Source organism: Zea mays, chromosome 10 (assembly GCF_902167145.1).
Source record: "Zea mays cultivar B73 chromosome 10, Zm-B73-REFERENCE-NAM-5.0, whole genome shotgun sequence".
NCBI classification, from domain to species: Eukaryota; Viridiplantae; Streptophyta; class Magnoliopsida; order Poales; family Poaceae; genus Zea; species Zea mays.
This window is the reverse complement of record NC_050105.1, coordinates 7,159,222-7,172,438: the sequence shown is the minus strand read 5'-3', so window position 1 is coordinate 7,172,438 and position 13,217 is coordinate 7,159,222. Positions and strand designations below refer to the sequence as shown.

Sequence of the window (13,217 nt, the reverse complement as noted above, 5' to 3'; positions counted from 1 at the left end):
TACACACGCGGCGTTACACCTTAAACAACCTGAAACAAAAATGGATCGTCGCGCGACGAAGCGCACGACGCAACACAAGATAGAATCTGAATTTAGACAAATCCGTCGCGCGGCGAAGCGCGCGACGCAACACGCTAATTAACGAATAATCACCGCGAGCGCGGGCGAGCGAAGATACGGTCGGGCGAGGCCGGGACGGGGGAACGGGCGGCCGAGCTGGGGCCAGGGCGGTTGAACCGGCCGGGGCCGCGCCGGGGGCCGGAGGCCGCGCCGGGGTCGCGCCGGCGAGCAGGGGCCACCGGGGCCGCGCCGGGGCCGCGCTGCGCGCGAGCAGGGGAGGAGCGGGGGCGGGCGGGCGCCGCCACGGGGCCGGGACGGGCGGGCAGGGGGCCGAGCGCCGCCGGGGAGGCCGGGGGAGGGGCCGAGCGGGGGGCCGAGCGCCGCCGGGGAGGGAGGCCGGGCGGGGGGCCGAGCGCCGCCGGGGAGGGAGGCCGGGCGGGGGCCGAGCGCCGCCGGGGAGGGAGGGGGAGGGGCCGCGCGAGGGGAGGCCGGGGACGGGCGCCGAGCGCCACCGCGGAAGGGGGCGGGCGGGCGAGCGCCGCCGGGGAGGGCAGCCGGGCGGGGCCGAGCGCCACCGGGGCCGGGGCGGGCAGGGGCGCGCGCGGGCAGGGGAAAAGGGGAGGCGCGTGCGGGGGGGGAAGAAGAGGAGGGAGAGAGAGAGAGAGGAGAAGGGGAGGGGAGTGGAGCTCACCTCGGGGTCCAAAATCCAGTGATCGCCGTCTCCAAATCCTAGGGCACCACGGGGAGAGAGAGGTGGAAGAGGGAGAGGAGAGGTTGTTGCGCGGGAGATCCAAATGAGAGAGAGAGAGAGGAGGGGGGCGCATGGGGGGGGGGGGGGGGGGGGGGTTGGGCGCCAGGGGCGCGCAGGCCGGGGCGGGCTGGACTAGGTTGGGCTGGGCCGGGTCACTTCGCGGATCGAAAACCCACGACGAGCGTGGACCCCTAAACGGAATTAAATCGCGAACCGAAATCCGGAACGGAACGAGACGAACACTCATCATCAGACAAAGAAATGCGCTTCGGCATGATGCAACACCCATGACACTTAGGTTTTGGTTTATACATGACACGGACACCAGCCGCTATACTGGTTTGAAATTGGGAAGAAGGAGCAAAAGGGAAAGAGAAAAGAGAGTAACGCCCGAATTTGGTGAGAGAAAAGAAGAAAAAATTCTACCCCCAAATTCAGGGCGTTACAGCGACCGTCAATTTTCTCGCACGCGATCCCCGCGCCCTCGCGAACCCCTTCGATTGCTTTGTAGCCTCCGAACGATGGCGTGCACAGGGTGATGCCGACAGCTCTCTCTACCTCTCTGTTCTCTCGTCGCTCGCTTCAATGGGCTCGTAGCTCATTTACTACGATGCTTATGGGTCAACGGGGTGCAGTGCAGTGCGTATATATAGTCTCCCAAAGTCCTAACTGAAGAAAGAACGAACGACATGAGAATCCTGGTGTTCGGTTTGCTGCTGGCCCATCTCTGACGCGAGGTAAGAGAACGCCTAACAAGGGGTCCCTGTTGTCAGCGACATTCGAGTGCGGTGTGGATGCGAGAAAACGTGCGGGTGGGGGACTAGGTCGGCCGAGTGTAAGAAGTGGGACACGCCTTAGGATGAGTTGTGGGAAGGGAATGTGCTTTTCTCTTTGCTTTTTTTGTTTCTCTTCAATCTTCTTTTCTGTATTATTTCCATTTCTATTTTTTGTTTTGCCCATTCAAAATTGAATTTGTTCTGAAACTAAATCACAAGTTAAATGCATAAAACAAAGAACCTCAACATGATGCAAAGCAAAATTTTATATTAATTATTTTATTCATTTATTTTGGGCTAATGTGATAAATATGCAATACACATATTATTCATTTAAGAAACTATTTTTTTGAATGTATAGACAAATTAAAAAGTTCATTTACAAATTAATATTCATTACTTATTTACTTTACGATAAGGCAATGTATAATCTTTATCAAAAGTTACTTTAACTCAAATATTTTTAAAGAGTGTCTCTAATTATATAGTTTATGAAGGGAATAATCCAGTCTAATAAATAAATTGGAAATCTTTCTATTATTTCTTTTCCTGGGTTTAAAATTAGATTCTAGTTTCAAAGGTTTAAACCTAAATTTTGAATCTACCATAATTTTAATATTATTTTATTATTTATTTTAGGAAGGGCACTACCAAGGTGTAATCCCTCATTTGACATACATACGCGCTCTGACATACATACTCCCATTTTTGTCAATCGAACCTCTCGCTTAGTCAGACTTGCACATTCTCACCTCTGTAATGGCTAAAGTAATACGACCCTAGGAATACCGCGCCCTGGTGGTCGGGTGCAGTGTCTAATTTAATGACCATTCCTTGTAAATTGTATTGGTTGGTATAGCTTACCCCTTAAGCCCCGTTTGACATGGTGACAGGTGCCCGGGAACCAGGTACCTGTAGTAGTCCCATGACTCTTAACGGCCCACCTCAGTCCCTACTAAGCAACTCAACGAGGTGGAGGTCTCGACCAAGTCCCTATCAAGCAACTCAACGAGGCGGATGTCCCGACCTGGTCCCTACCGAGCAACTCAGCGAGTTGGAGGTCCCGACCTAGTCCTGGCAAGGTTGTAATTTAGCACGTGCCCCTGGGCCCCAGCCCACCTATCACTCACCGAATTATCACTCACATACGCTTGTACTCGCTCGTTATGAAAACGAGGTAGATACTGTTGATTCACGTTAGCCACGACAGGTCGCGTCGTCACCGAATTTCGTCCGGGCCAACAGTGCGGCACACCAAAGGGGTGTCAGGAAGTCTCTGTCAACATAAAAGTCAAAAGAAGCATGATGGTTTGAGGTGTCTGGCGAGCAGTAGTTAACATTCCAGTAATAAAACAAAGTTCAAAAAATATAAGCTTACAAGGTTAAAGGAGAGAGTTATCTTTGGCATTATTGGTATATCAATTGGTGCTCATTTTGGCTGAAAGCCGAGCCCTGCAAATCCTATTCACATTTCCTCTCCAACTGCTTTGACCTGCAAGAACAACTAAACTTTGAGGTCATATCCTAATTGCACTGAAATGCAGTCTTGTAGAAACAATACAATTTAGTGGCATGCAATTTTGAATTTTCCCATAAGACCCTAGTCAACGTGCTAAAACAAATACAAAATAAACTCCAACAAGATGCGCGAGTTGAAAGTATAGTTTTCATCAGGAATTACTTAATTTTTTGGTCCAAGACGTGTCCTAAAGTGTTTGTTGTGCTGTTCAAATCTAGAATACCATCCTGAGCCTCACTGAGCAGATTGGCAAAAAAATCAATAGTGCCGGACAAACATCACATATCCACATAAGTAGGTGTCAATAAAAGAATTCATGTGAAAAAAGATATTAGTAAAAAATATTTGTTATGAAACAATGTAACAAAAAATGGTATATCAAATAAGCACTGCATGGATTATTGTAGATGCCGCAATACTGCAAGGATAAATACTTCTCATTAGTAAAGGAGTGGAAAAAACAAAGGAGTGGAAAATAACAGGAATATAAAAGAAATTTAATGATACAAACTGGATCAAGCTTGTTAGCTAGTAAAGATTTGACATTGGATTAGTGGAACAGAGTGGCAAATTATATTGGGTCCACTCTAGAATAATCCAGACATAGAGGTCATGAGAAAGATTATATCTATCAATTGTTTTGATCTATTCAAGAGATTATCTTCACCGTGCTAACATGACAACTTAACTTTTATCCTATACTTGTATGTGGTAAGGGGTAAACCAGGTCATTAAACAATGACATGTAAAAATTATTATAAATACACTTTAGAAGATAATTTGGCCTCTCCAATAGCCTTACAATTAAGAGTTTCATCATTCCTAATTCATATCAGGAATCAACAGGAGGGCGAGGAGGTCCACCTGAACATCTCCACTATCTTTAGTGGGGGAAGCGGGATGCATCGACGGAGAGGCGGAGAGAGAGGCTCAATGAGAGGTCATCGGCGCGTCGAGGAAGAGGAAGGCGCGCACAGGTGCGCAAAGTCAGAGGCGGAGCAGGGGGAGCCCGAGCAGCAGCGTGCGCCTGTAGGAGACCATCCCGAACATTGCGTGGAGCAGGAACGATGGCTCCGATGTCTCTTCTAACTTCGGTGGCAGGGCGGTACGTTGGAGGAGAGTGGAGGGCAACATAGCTCCTCCTCAACGCGGTGTGTCGCCGCCGCATCAGCGTGGGTCCCGAGTGGCGAGGGCACGAAAATGGGATGGTAGAGGAGTTGAAAGGCGATCGACATCGAGTGGAGGAGCGTGCGAAGAAGGATGCCGTGGTACGGGGTTGACAAGGGGCGTGGGTGGCGGGGAAGCTTCCAGCGTCGAGGCCGAGGTGGTGGCTAGCACCGTGCAGGAGGAGCAGAGTCGCTGAGATGCCCTAGAGGTGTCAGCTGCCCCGATAGGTCGAAGAGGGAGGAGCCAGGGCGGAGATCGACGCGAACGACTCATTTCATTTCAGCTGGATTGAAGAAAAACTCGGGTCCGAAGCCACACGTCAGCAAGCCGGAAGCAGCAACACTCGTGAAGCACGGGGAGGGCCTCAATTCCCAGCGTCTTTTAAGACTTTAGATGAAGCATTGTCAGACTGTACCTTGTCTGGCTGGTTTGAAACACAATTTCCCATCTCAACCTCCTGCTCTACAATTGCATCACCTTTATCCTCCTTTGCTTTGAAGGCCGCCCAAAGGTTGTGTTTGATTTAGAATGTTGTAATTATATTAAACAGTACAAGTTCAAATGTATAGACTTGAGGGCACGATTGTAATTTTTTTGAAGATGTATTCCACGACTATAAATAGGGAATAGTGCCATGCATTAGCTCTCTCTCTCTCTTTCTCTCTCTCTCGATCAAAAGAGAACAAATCGTTTTGTCTTCAAAGTTGTATTTACTTCTCCTTCTCTGTTGTAACTTCGTGAAGTCGAAGGTATTCATGTATCCCTTTTGTCACACAATATGAAAGAAGAAAAGAATAATTTCTTATGAAATTAAATTGTGTCTCTTACTTTCATGATATAAATGACACATCTGAAGTATTCTTTACATTTTCTTCACTCAACTTCAACTTCATCATTTACTCAACCTTTCTCCTGAAGGCTAAGAGCTAAAGGATGAAGATGGAATATGATCTAATGGTGTTGCCTTGTTTATGACCATCCAAAGGTATAAAAAACAAGTGACCAACAGAGCGTATGAGTTGAAGCAAGATCTGTAGATACTGGATAAATGTATCTGTTTGAAGACTTATGAATTGGAGAGTTGCTCTTGTGTAATATCAAGACATGTTGAAAATAAAGACATAAAAAACAAGAATTGGGAAAATTCTTGTTGTCCATTTTAACTTCCATCGGCGTGTCCACGTGCCGACAGGAATTAGTTAATCCAAGTTGGCTATATGAGAGCTAACAATAGTTAATTAATCCTCACTGGCCAGACAGACAGCCGATGTGAGTTAATTAATCCATGTCGGCTCAACACCATAACCAACGGGAGTTATTCTCCCATATGAGGAGCCTTCAAGTCCCTTTCTCTCCTTCGCGCACGACTCCCACACATGAGCTAACAGTCGTGACCTCTTTTTCCTCGTTGTTGCACGTCCGATGCTCCCCTAGCCGCACTTGACTCATCGTGGCCGCACCCGGCCCACGGTCGTCCTCCCTCGTCGACACGCCGCCTCGGCCATCCACTACCGCCCACGACTGTGCCTCGTCTCTCGTTGACCATGGCGCCCTCGGTGCATCTTCAAATGTCGGTTGTGTTCACCCCATCCCCGCGCTAGTCAACACCTCTCATGCCTCCGGCCAACACGCAAGTGCCCTTTTCCCTATGCAAATGAACATAGTTAATTACAATTAGTTTAAAAAGGGATGTTGATTATTCTTGTAGGTGTTAGTATGACCGACAAAAGTTAGATGTGGTATGATTAGAGTTAGTTTGTTATTGTGAAGTGATGGTGTGATTCGGATTAATATGAATTTATGCATGATACTAGTTATTTCTAATTTAGTGTTGTGAATACTAATTAATGAGTTTGATGTTATTAATTGATATGATGATATAATTTAACTTTATTATATTGTTGTTGCATCAATATAAATATTAATTGTTTTACTTTATCTCCATCCTCTAATCTTGTATTACACAGTTTAGGTTTTGAAATATTAATTGAATACTTCTTTGCATTTAAACTTGTGCTTTGTTTTGGTTATTTATGATGGACAATACGAATTGAATTGAATGTCTATGGTTTGGTGAACGGATAACTTAACTTGTGAGATGAGATTGTGATTATTGATTAGCTATGATGAGCTTTGATGAATTTGAAATGTTATGTATATGATGTATGTGAATTGTGATATATAATGTATGCGAATTATGATTCATATTATTTGTGCTTTGTTGTGTTCAAATTGGTTGAAAAAAATCATAATTAGAGATGGCAATGGGTAAATACCCACTGGGTATTACTACCTCATACCCATACCCACGACACAAAAATAACCCCACCGGGTCACCCATATACCCTGGTGGGTATGGATTTACCCCCATACCCATACCCATGTGGGTATGGGTCGCCCATCGGGTCACCCGTACCCACGAAAATTAAACATCTATCAAAATATTATACTATACAAATGTCAAGTATATCTATATAAATATCATTACAAAATTTTCTAGCATCATTTAACTATGCATTCAACACACCAAAGATAATTGGATAAAATAGTAACACTAGGATAGTACTACATATCACATTACATGTTCCATTACATAGTCATTAAATTATCGTTAAGCCTTCTATGACATTATGGTCTAAAAGGTTGTTAAATAGTAAAAAAGATGGATGACTAAAGACTAAGTTAATGCTTGGGCTAAGTTTATATTGGGTATTTTATACCCACGGGTTAACGGGTATGGGTGAAGGTGGAACGTTCTAATACCCGTTTATCCATTGGGTGAAGATTTTTGCCTAGTAACACACCCACGGGTAGAATATTTAGCCCACATACATACCCTAATGGAGTAAATACCCATCGGGTATCGGGTCGCGGGTACCCATTGCCATCTCTAATCATAATAGGTTGTGGTGCTTGTGGACTCTAGTCAGGTTGACGGGAGTTAAGCGCTAATGTGGCACCGTTTAGGTTAACTCCTCAAATTAGGAGGTGAACTGGAGTTATGGGCTGAACACAGTGATTCCTGTTGACCCATGGTGCTCGATGGGAATTAAATAAACCTCGTCGATAGTCGATGGAAATTAGATAATCCTCGACAAAAAACTAAAAGAAATGACAAACTTTCGGGGATTTATCGAATTATGGTTGTGAGTTTAGGTTACCTTTGGTCGAGCATTCGAGAGCTACTTTTTCTTCTAAAATCCAATCGAAGGGGTGAAAAATAAAAAAACTGTAGTTTTGGGTAGTATATTTTGAAAGCGTCTTAGACCCTGCCTTTAGCTTTTGATTTCATACCTTTTGAGATTGTGAAAATAGAGAGTTATTTTATAGCAGATAAGTTTTGTACTTGTTTGAATCAAACAACTTACGTTATTTTCATCGTCCACATCCTACAACAACTTTTTACATCTCAACATTCATAATAATTTCTGAGAAGCCACAACTCAACCAAACACACACTTAGTTTTTTAGCTTTCTTTTTAGTCATAAATGTTGGTATATGCTTCTCTATTTCAAAGCTTTAGGCCTAGGAGCTCATGTATCTTTTGGCTGATTATAGAGGTTGTATTTTATATCTTTTGTATAAAAATTATTATTTAAAATATTCTCTAGAATACATTAATCTCTAATATTTTAAAGCATCAGTTTTCACCGCCGTCGTGCGTCATCCCGTCCCTTCCGTCCATCTCTCCCTACCTCGCATTTAAATGATAAAAACCAAAATTATAAATGAAAACTCAAACCATAGCTGCTGGCTCTAAAACAGGGGTGAAGGCAGAATTACTGTCGTTGGTGTCGGTTGGCCTACAGGCCATCGTGTTGCTGCATTGTTGTGGCTGATGTGATATTATATGGTCAGCATCAAAAGTAATTAATACATGAGTATTAGAGATGCTAAGCACGTCACTGATGGTTGCATGTATCTCCGCCCGTGCTCTAAACTTATATTCACATCCACTTATCTAGTAGAACACATATATCTTTATGTTTTATATTTTATACCCAAGCCTAAATGAAAACCATAGCATTATACATATACTAACTAGTACTCGTCCATTTCAATTTATAATTATTTTGATTTTTTATACCTAATTTGATCTGCTCGTCTTATTCAAAAAATTTGCAAAGAATAAAAAAATCAAGCCATTCTTAAAATATATTATATGTTAAATGTTATCGTAGTAATAATAAATAATAATTATGATCTTTTATAAAATGAGCCAGTTAAGTTGGTGTAAAGAAATCAAATGAATTATAGGTCTCAGTCGGCTAAGCTTTTGTCGGCCAAACCTCCCTCAAGCTAAATTCAGTCAGCTAGATGTCGTTTAGCAAAAAACTCGATTTGCTCACAATCAGACCAATAAAATGATCCTTTGAAGAAAAGATCTCGGGGTCCATCGAGTTGATTGTTGCTCAACTCAAAGCTCGAGGGCTACATCCATTGGGTGCACCTACAACATGGGAAAAGAAGATGCACTCAAAGACAATCAAATAATAGAGTTCATTCTTGGAGTCTCGAGCCTATTGTCCTCAAAATTTTGCTTGAGCCTTGGGGGCCTGTGGGAGATAGATATCCCATGTGCCACTAAGGCACCCATACATTCCTTGGGTTGCCTAAGAGGCCCATGATAAGTCGCCCAATAGGGCGCACAGTTGGCCTCGCTTGGGTAGGACAAAAACTAATGGAAGTTATGGCGCGCGAGGTAGCTGAAAATCTCGAAGGATACTGCACGGGTATACTGGTGGTGCGCCGTGCGCGTGTCCCACGGAGGGATCACCTCGCGTGTCCCGCGAAGGGGTCACCTGAACTCTGAAGACACGTCCCGAGCATGGTCGAGCGCCGGATCACTCAGATGATAACCCAGAGAAGGCAACCAAGCACCGAAAGAATAGGAATACTTGTAGCAACAGGAAGTAGACTCGAGTGGACTCAATGATCTATAAAGGAATATCTCTCCAGACAGCTATATAAGGTCGCAGAGGTACCCCTATAAGAAAGAGAGAACACTCCATTAAATTGATAGACAACTTCATCTTCCACATCCCACAATCACTTGTAATCTTCGAACTCATAGCAATCCAATACTCAGCACCACATAGGACGTAGGGTAATACGCACTTGCGGAACCCGAACCTATATAAATCCCCTGTGTTCCGATGTGCCCCTACACGTATCATCGAGCAGCAATCGACGTTGTCGTCCTTTCAAAAGCTCTACATGGGTTACCCCGTAGCGCGTCGTCGGGACTAAACACTGATAGTGCGCGTACAAGGAACAAAGTCCTAATAGAACTCGAGGAAGACGGTTCTAACGACTGGATCAGAAAATCAGCACACGAATAAAAAACCTTTTTGATTTTTTAGAAAAGAGTTTAAATCCAAATCCAATTTTTAGATGCGAATTTAAATTCACACACACAAAAATAATGCTCCAGCATGTAGCAGACAAACAAAATATTTATTTTAAGAAAAATATTATTTGAAATGTTTAATCCGTATAAATGTCCTCTAATTCAAATAAATAGCGGACAAAGAAAGATATTTTTATTTAAATTTCAAATTAGAATTTCGCAACGACCAAACATACATGAATGCATTACATTAGCTCATACTTTATTTTTAGTTACCTAGTGCACTCTAGGCGATAGAATCAGCCATTCATGAATACGTCGCCCTTGCCCCTGGCACAACCGTCGAGGTGGCCGAGGGATGGGTGGTGACTAGGGAGGGGAGGGGAGGGGAGGAGAGGTGGTGATGGGGTGTAGGGGCGACATGCAGATTCACGTCATGATTGGGGTAAGCGGTAGACGATAACGCCTAGAACGAGGGCGGGGTGCGGTGCTGAGGCCGAGGAGAACGGGCCAGGGAGGAGGACACCGGAGGCAGTGGCCGAGTGGCGGCTGCGGTGAGCGCAGGGGGGGGGTCGCGAGCGGGGATGACGGGGTTGGGGCACGGTATCACCGTGCACGGCTACATTAATTGATACTTAATATATAAGTAGTAGAGATTTAGTTAATTATATATAAAAGTGGAACTTTAATTTAAGATCAGGTGAGGTATATTGTGAACAACAAAATTATTTGTTTTTTAAAATATAGGATCAATCGATGTTATTATTTGTAATAAAGTAGAGAATGTAATGATTAGTGTAGAAAAATAATAATAATAATTTTATGATGATTTTTAATCTTGAATACGATGCCTTTTATGGCCTCATTGAATTTTGAAAACAATTCAACCTATACATACAAATCAGGTTTTAGAAGCAAGGGATCGAACAAACTGAGGGAATATATTTCCGCAATGACATCTTAATTATAAAGATTATTTTGAGTTTTGACGTGTAAAACAAATTTAGAAAGTTTGTAAATTTGTAGAAGAAATAAAGAAACAGAAATACAAAGTTTGTAAAAGAAACAGCAAGCACACGTACGTACATGCATTTCATGATATATCACCTATTTATCTTTTCACGTAGATAGATAGTAGATCGATCGTTTCACAGGTCAAAATTCTGTTGTCAAACTTATCTGGAAAAGGTGTATATAAACACCTCGCTAGCTAGCGCTAGCTACCTGCCTGTCCGTGCAAAACTATTAAGCGCAGCTAGCCGATAAACCATCACCTGCATCGTCCCCGGCGACGAGAGAACGTACGCTAGCCGGCCGTCACCACCTGGAGATCGGAGATCGGTGGCATATGGCCGCCAACGACCACGTCTTCCGGGCCACCAACGAGGCATCCGTCGCCCTCCTGCGCAGCCTCCGCGCCGGAACCGTCGACCAGAGATTCAAAGCCTTCATCCACCACGCGGACGTCTACACCGCTGCCCCTGAGGAGCTGGTCGCCGGCCTGGAGCCGGTGCCGGGCACCAACGTGACGGAGGACGGGTACAACAGACAGTGGTACATATACTGTCCAAAGCGATACAAGAACGGCGAGGGAAGGACCAGCGGGCACAGGCTGCGCGCGGTGGAGACCGCCGGGACGTGCTGGCACACGGAGACTGGCCCGAAGCCCATGCAGGGCTTGCCCGGCGCCACGGTCTGCAGCCTATCCTACGGCCACAAGGAGAAGGAGGACGAGGGGACGTCGGGTCGGCATCGCTTCCACCGAATGGGGTGGAGGATGTTCGAGTACGACGACACCCAGGGCGGCGGCGGCGACCACGTGCTGTGCAAGGTGCACCGTTCGTCCTCGTCTCTGGCCAAGAACAAGTCGAAGGCCAAGAGGACGGCGACAGGCGATCACCCCGAGGCGCCGCCAACCAAGGTTATCCACGACGTGCAGGTCCAGATGCAGGACCCCGCCGGCGCCATCTTCACCGGTGCTTACCCGACGATGGATGATCCCCTGCTGATGGTCAGAGGCGAGGAGGCATCAGAGGCGGAGCACGGTGGTGACTTGGGCAAGTTCAACATCGGTGGCTTATTGCTCAACATCGACAATGTCGATTGGAAAGCTTTGCTAGACAATGTCGATGGAGAGCAGCAGCAACAACAACCATGCGCTGAGCCGGCCAAGCAGAGCAGCGTGCAGGTGCAGGTGGACCCCGCCGCCACTTTGATGCCCTCCAATGTTCATGGTCATGAACAAGGCAGGGATTCCATGATGGTCGGAGGCGAGGAAGGACAGCGTCGACGCATTGAGGAGCAGGTCAGCGTCGACGACTTGCTCGACGTCAACAATGTCGATTGGAAAGCTTTGCTAGATATGCTAGAAGACGATGAGGAGCAGGGGCTGCCGCTGCAGCAGCAGCCATGCGCTGAGCCGGCGGCCGAGCAGAGCCAGAGCAGCAGGATCGAGGACCCGGCCGTGCCACCCGTTTGAAAACACAATACGCTTCTCTGCTGATTGTAAACACTTTACAGGGACATTAAATATCATCTTGTCTTGAACCAAAGAAATATAATTATGCATGGTTGTTTTACTTTATTAATATTTATGATCAGTGATTTATGTTATTCATATAATTGTTCATCAGATCTAGTGTAGCGTCAATCTTTTGCAGTTAGCTGTTGTGTTGTTATGTCAGACAAGTGGATGCTTGTCGGAGATTGCCGGAGTTTCAGCCACTGCCTTGGCCGCCGGCGAGCTCTCAACTACAACACGTGGGGGCTTTTGAAACATTCTACCGGTTACAGACACAAACATGCTCTGGCTGAAACTGACTAAACTGACACAAGCTTATTCAGACAAATGGGTGTTTATATCCTATCCACATTATGGCTTTGGCAAATCACGCGCAAGTCGGTTTTTGTCATGATTATTGATCAGTATGTGATGAACATTATTCGTCAACTCTAGTGTAGCGTTAAGACCAGAACAGATTTTAGATTAATCTTCAGACAAGTGGTCTAAAATTAATCATCTTCGCGCAACGGACCTAAAGAATGTCTGATGCTTAATACTAGATGTAATGTAGCAGTAGTTCGTTGGAGTCACAAGCTCGTCCAATTTTAACATGGTTTCAGCACCACAATCACATGCTTTCTGAATTCTGATAACTAATAGCACTCTCTGCTTGCCCATAATTTCATGGAGCACAAGGGGTGTGCTGTATACCACTCAAGGTCTCTAGATTGGACAGTTAGAAAAAAAATCTCCAGATTGCATCTTCTAGTATGTGATATACAGATGAACAATAAGCAACTAATTTGGGATATGACGATTATGAGTATAAACAAATGAAATGTGGCTAGCCCTTTTCATACAAAAACATAGAAAATAGAAAGGAAAACATTTATTTCAATCTTACTTCAGATTAGTTAGGAAAGATGAATACACAAGACATTCAAACATGTTAAAATGTTAACCGAACATTAATAGTTCCAAAATAAAAACGTTACATAAGACATTCACGATGTTGCCATGTAATACCCAAAAATTTGGAAGGAATAAAGGAGTGTTTTAACTATGTGATTAGAACAAATTCTTGTTTATT

The 13,217-nt window shown here is 44.9% G+C and overlaps 1 pseudogene; it reads right to left on the bottom strand.

Annotated features, from left to right (window-relative positions):
* Nucleotides 1-11,326: 11,326 nt before the first annotated feature.
* LOC103640798 (uncharacterized) lies at nucleotides 11,327-11,863 on the bottom strand (annotated as a pseudogene).
* Between the last annotated feature and the right edge of the window lie 1,354 nt (nucleotides 11,864-13,217).